This window comes from Wolffia australiana, chromosome 12, assembly GCF_029677425.1.
Source record: "Wolffia australiana isolate 7733 chromosome 12, ASM2967742v1".
Classification (NCBI taxonomy): Eukaryota; Viridiplantae; Streptophyta; class Magnoliopsida; order Alismatales; family Araceae; genus Wolffia; species Wolffia australiana.
In genome coordinates this window covers 15,402,544-15,409,197 of record NC_135846.1, presented here as the reverse complement: position 1 = coordinate 15,409,197, position 6,654 = coordinate 15,402,544, and the positions used below count along the sequence as shown (strand labels likewise).

Genomic DNA, 6,654 nt, shown 5'->3' with positions numbered 1-6,654 from the left:
ATAAGTATAAAGAGGGTGCATTGGTTGCATAAAATGTTTTTAATGAGAGTTTATCTCTATGCTGAAATTTCATAGAGTGACATCAAATTTAATATCCTTCTCAATATGGCAGGGTAATTCTTTGGATATATATTACTAAATATCTATTCAGTTCTACCACAGACTAAAATATGAAGACAAAACTACACTGTTAATATGATTCCCAAATAGACTAAATTTTTTGGCTCTAACCAATCATACCAAATTGATGATATAATGTCTACCATAGATTGAAAGTTTGGTTAAATTGTATTTGGTGAACAGTATTCACTCCGTCTGATAGTATTTATTCAGTTCTTTCATTTATTAAAACATTCAATGTATGAGACGCTTTTCATGTCTAGTAGAGGTCCAGGGCTGTGAAAACATGTGTTCTTTGATTATTTTTAATGATCTAATCATTGGCATATGCATGTTTTATTAAATATAATTAATGAAAATTTCTATTGATTTTTCATATGAGATGTGATAATTTTTTACATCATTTATCTCTAGTGAAGATGTCCCTTAATATAATATGATAATTTTTACATCATTTACTTACTATAAATATCTATTTGTAATATCTCATTGATAAAAATATGCATTTATTTACCTAAAATATCAGTTCATTCAACCATTTTCTGAACTAATATTATTTTATGAGTTTATCATCCCTAGTTTCACACCCTTATTTCTCATTGTTCTTTCAGTTACTAATCTAATTTTTTATATGTATTTTCTTTCTCTTTCATCTTAGGGTGATCTTATTATCCATCAGAACAAAGCTCAAAGGTCTGATCCAAATTCCCCTAAGGCTTTTCTGGTTACAAATTCTCCGCCTATGTATCTATAAGAAATATGTCTTGCGTAACATTTAATTTATTTTTCTATTAAATTCCATTTAAGCTTAGACCCTTATGCTATTATTCTTGTCTTTCTTTCCACTTCACCCAATTTGTCCCTTCTCACCATACGAATTTAATATAACTGCTCACGCACCAAATTATCCTATTTTATGACATGAGTGAGCCTCAAAGTATCACATCTGATAGGGTAATAAATTGATCAGGTACTGAAAAATATTATGATCAAAGTGATTCACATGTGTGAAATAGAGCCAAAGGTAGATAAACAAATATTGTCTTTCGTTTGTGTATCTTTTATCTCTAACACTCATTGCTTCATGTTTCATCCTTTTAGCTATAAGTAGTCAACATGGTAAAGTACATCCTAATAAGATGATTATGAGAGCATAGCTGCTATAATTTTTCATCTAAATCACTAATTCACATTGACCAAACCTCACATTTGTAACACACATATTAAACCTTGTAATTTAAGCCATTTGGAGAATCATTCTTTAATGATATACCCTGAAGATGATGGCATCTTAAAAGAGAGCAGATAGTTATAACTTGAAAATTTGTGCTGATCCACAAAAACCTCATTATTATATGTGGTGGCTTATATTAAATCAATTCCCTAGACAATTCATATTTCTGATCTATCATATGATGTAGAACTCTTGATATTTCTGATACAAATTGGGGATAACGGGATGGCTTCTTGAACATAATTGTATAGGAAAAAGTGACTTTATGCTTTCTGAACATGCATATGAAGATCTACATCATCTCACCCCTAGATCAGCACACTCTGATGGAATGTCTTGGTTATCCTTTACCACACATTATGAGACCACGCTTTAAATTAGTAACAAAAAAAGCATAACACCCATGGAAGTCATCATTCTTTTATCCCCTATACCAGGTTAGTGTGTCCTTGAATGAATCAAAATCTCTAAATATGGAAATTTACTATGGTTTGATTAGGCATTGTCATGATTCACTCTTACTCAACCCAATTACAAAGATCACATATATTGATCTATCTTACCAAAGTACTCTCATACTCAATAGTTATTCTTGATATCATTTATGCAGGAGGCAATCTCACCGGTGACAGAGGTGGTTTTGCCTTCGGTAATGCAATTAAAGCCAACATTTCATCAGTTTTTATCTCCTCAATAATCAAATATGTTATGTAGGAACATGCTCGACAGTCAAATTCAGCCCCATAAAATGATTTATAAAATTATCTGAAAATATTGGGATCTTGATAATGATTTTGAATTGACTTGGTGAAGCTTTGATGATACACTATTTTGGAGGTTGAAAACGATTTTGCTCAACTTTATGGATGTCCACCCTATAACTTCCATTTGTGGAACATTGATCCAATTTAATTTTGATGCTTATAATGACATGACTCAATGTGTGGAGCTTCAAGCTGTTGAAGTTTTTAAGGTGGTTATCCAATGGAATATACTTGTTCAACAGACATCAAAAGTTAAGTAGAGCCTTAGCTTCTTCTTAGACACCTTATTATGTTTTTTTTCTGAATCATGTGCTTATAATTTTTTATAATTTTTTTGAGATCCTGTGAAATGGAGATGGAAGGACTTATTTAATGAAAAAAAATTTCTGAAGTAGATTCCTTCTTTACTGCAAAAATTACTTACAAATTAGACCATCTTTTAAAAAACTCCTCTGAAGTTGTGAATAGGAAATTTTTTCAATTTTAGATATTTTATAAAACCAATTTTTTGTAGATTTCATTCTACTGGCCTCTATTCATTTTAAATTTATGCATGATGGAATCTATCACAAGGGGAAACATTGTTGGGTTTGTTTTAATATAGTTTGGTGTTTAGTTTTCATATGAGTTATATGTTAAATAAAAAAGGGATGTCAATGTCTCGTGATATTTGTGCAATCATGTAAAATGGATTTTTTAAGGATACTTAATCATTCATTTTAACCCTTTATTCATCCAATAATTATCTAATTGTTCAAGGAGAGGATAACTAGTAGCCAAAAGTTGGTAGTATTTTCTATTTAGGACCTTAGAGAATGATTCAAATCAATGGGAACAGTTTCTTGTTTAGATGTCAGAATATCAGTTTCACATGAATTACCTATCAGATAGGTATGCTAATATGAACAATGTAACTCTGCTAAAATGAAAAATAAAATTTAATTCAGTGTATATTATGTAAAATGCCTAATGATATGTTTTACTAATGCTGAAGGTGGATTAGGATAAGTTTTCCAGAAGCTCATATGTGGCTAGTCATGTTATTATACATAAAAGACTTAATCGGGCTATAGTTATGTAACTTACACATGCATAGGAGTATCTGATAAGCCTAAAATGGTGTGATTAAATTCTAGTTTAATTGTGTCATTGGATTTAAGCGTAAGCAATAAAATTTATAAAATTCCCTTTTTCAAAATATGAAAATTATAGAGAGTACATCCACAGGGTGTCAACTGTCCTCAAAATATTAATCTATTTTATGGTTCTAGGAAATATGAATTAAGCAAGAAGAAATGGATGTTTAATAAATAGAAAAAGGATGCAAAAGGAGAGAAGGAGGTCAAGTGACCAGAACCTTCTCCCGAAGATGCAAATCACCTGAATGGATGATGAGAATAGTCATGGTGCTTAGGGCTTGATCCTCCCAAGAAGGGTCAATACCTAAGTGAAGAAATGGAGGGAAAGAAATCCTACCCCTTCTTGATCTTGATTCTACCTTGTGGGAGGCAAGATAATGAAGGAAAACTGAATTGAAGTGCTCTATAGGATATAGCTAACAATATATTCACTCTAAATGTCATCCTAGCAAAATGGTAGATGATTTATCTTTTTTCTAATTTTAGACTGCCCTATTGAACTAAGGTGATGCTCTCCCCATAATAAACTCCCCTAGATCATGAATATTTTGTCCATGCTCGGTGTTTTGGTAAAAGACAAAAAGAAGATCAGGAGGGAAAGAAGAAAATCATTAGATTAACTCAAGAAATGCAGAAAAAATTTGACTTCAAACGCTTGATGCGTGCTTCCTAGCCAACTAGGTTTTTGACTAATTCAAAGAGGTGTTCCCCCCGTCCAGATATTTTTTACAAATCCTACCAATGGTTGGAAAGATAAGGAAAAGACAAAATTACCCTGAAAATTTCAGGTCACTCCGACAATCAGATCTTAAGATATCAAGGTTTAAATTTTCGTGAATCATAGACATCTGATTTCTTCATTTTCCCTATCCTCCAGCTGTTTCCCACTCATTTTGCATTCCATGTTTTGAAAGGAATTTCTCTGAAAATATGGTGAGGGAAAATTTGAGCAAACACAGAAAAAATTCCAGAAAATTTATAATTCCAAAGTAACCTTTGCGTTGTAAATTAATGTCTTCATGAATCTTAAGTCAAAAAAATATGTAAAAATTCCAGAAAATATAGAAAAATCATTAAATCACACTAAAAGCAATTTGAATCAGTTTAAAGCACGATAACATGAAGACATGGACATTAGATGCAGCTATTTATGATTATGCACAATATTTCTCCAGTAATTTGCATGTAATCAGTATATTCATTCTACATGAGGACAAATGGTATTTCACCAAAAGGTAAACATGTAAAACTCGTCAAGTTATGGCTTGATATTTTCATGACACGTGCATGAACCTATCATACATCATTGTATGTCAATCAAACACCATTTAATAAATGATAATGTGATGTGAAATGAAGATTTATCAACCTTATAGATCTATAACCAAACTAATTCACTATTGTAAAGAGATTAAGTACAGAAAAAAATATCCCTGAGTAAAATTTTTGATAAAACAAAGTCCGATAAATAACATAAAAATTCAGGCATTTTTTAAATAGTCTAAAATTTTTTGCTCTATCTTTAAGATATTTTCAAATAATGAAAATTTTAATTAAGATTATTAAAATTTAAAGGGACTAAAGATGGAAGCGATCATGAGGTCATTGAAACACATGATTTGTGGGTCGACTAAAAATTCCAACCTTAATCAAATGTAAAACCTCAAGTATGATGGTGCGCACAGGTCAAATCTACAAAGATCTAGGATTGATTTTTCTGGAAAATTTTTGACTCAGTCAAACTAAATCAAGTGGGATCAAAAGAGTGGGATAATAATTTAAATTTTTTTATCTAATTGGATTTAATATTTATTCTACTCAAATAAAATGAAACAGATAAAAATATAGTTAAACCCCATATTAAAAAATAATCAAGTAACTCATGCAAGTGCATTGACAGAGTTGAAACACTAATTTTCAACATTGACTTTCTACAGTTTTCTATTTTCAGAAAAGCTATTATTCCAGGAATATGAGGAGTATTTTCACTAATTTAATACATTTGTATAAGAAAATTTTAAATCTAAAAATTTTAGTGCATTGTGATGAAAGGCGAAAATGAGTTTAAATTTTCGTTGTTATCTCCCTTTCAATCAAATGAAAATATTTTTGTATAAACTTACTCAGGTAAGTATAGAGGCGAGTAAGGTCGTCTCCACAGGGATTGGGTTCCTAGAGCTAGACTTAACTAATGAGTAGCACGACTAACAAACACAACTAGGTGTTTGTTGTAATCTCCAAGTAAAAATAAGGAGGGAATTAAGGGTGATTTATAAAGGAGAATATCCTTACTGATTTTATTTCGACCTCAAGACTTTAAACATGGGTATAGGAAGAAGATTAGTGATTTTAAGAATTTTTTATAGAATTTTTAGAGGTCGAATAATATGAGAAAACACAGAAGACAATATTGAATTTCAAGTGTTTGTAGAAATGCCTAAAAGAAAATATCCATTTTTTTATAGTTTTTTAGAAAGGAACGAGAGGGAAGTTTTAATGTATTTTATTAGGATATGGATATATTGTAGGAATTATATATCCATTGATTTTAGGGAACTTTTTAGAGATTTTCAATTCCGTCGAAAATATTTAAACCGATTTAAGGAGATCGAATTCAAGGACTGCAGATCAGTTGTTTGACGAAATGTCGGAGAGAGAGGTTTCGGAAGTTTTGTTTTGTATGTTTAACTCGAAATCGATTTCACTCGATTTCGAGGTAAGAGTTTGATGAGATTAGTTAATCTTTTTTTTTGGGAACTAAAGGAATTAGGAATGATAAGAAATCTAAATCAAGTACTGACCGGATTTCTGCGCCAATTCGGGATCGCCGGCGGCTCCTAACCCTTCCTTGGCCGGGTCGTCCTTCAGGTAAGTTTTTCTTCTCTGTCTGCTTCCTTTCTCTCTTCTAATCTCCCTTCAGGTCGCGGCTCTGTCACAGCCGTTGACCAAGAGACAAAGGAGAACAAAAAAAACAGGCCGAGGATCTTCTCCTCCGGCGTTAATTTTGATTTCAAAATGGGCATTCAGTTCGGCGGCGAAAGATCCGTTTCTTTACAATTCTTTGCTCTTTTATAGGTCAGGAGTGGTCCTAAGACCATCCTGACCGATATGGGACCTTTCCTCTGCATTTTCGGAGGCGATTCGGCGGTGATTTGCCAGTTTTTCTCTCCGGAATCCGGTCGCCGAGGTCGATCAGGGCTTCAAGGGGGGGGACCAACAGGCCTTCGGTGATCCGCAGTCATCGGATCATCCGTTGGAGGGTTCAACGGCTACGATTAAATCGTAGCCGTGGACCCTCTTAAGTCCCGGTGGACCTGCTTTGTCAGCGACGCCACCTCAGCCTCGACGTCCATCTGTACATCTTTGATTCGTCCAGGGTGGCACTCCGTGCTTAGCT

General features: G+C 32.7%; 1 long non-coding RNA gene across 1 annotated transcript; it reads right to left on the bottom strand.

The window, feature by feature from the left end:
• Positions 1 to 3,897: 3,897 nt before the first annotated feature.
• LOC144710278 (uncharacterized) lies at positions 3,898 to 6,402 on the bottom strand. The gene is made up of 2 exons (XR_013583247.1): positions 6,059 to 6,402; positions 3,898 to 4,179 (listed from the first exon to the last, which is right to left on the bottom strand). It is a non-coding gene; the product is annotated as an uncharacterized LOC144710278 (long non-coding RNA).
• Positions 6,403 to 6,654: the final 252 nt, after the last annotated feature.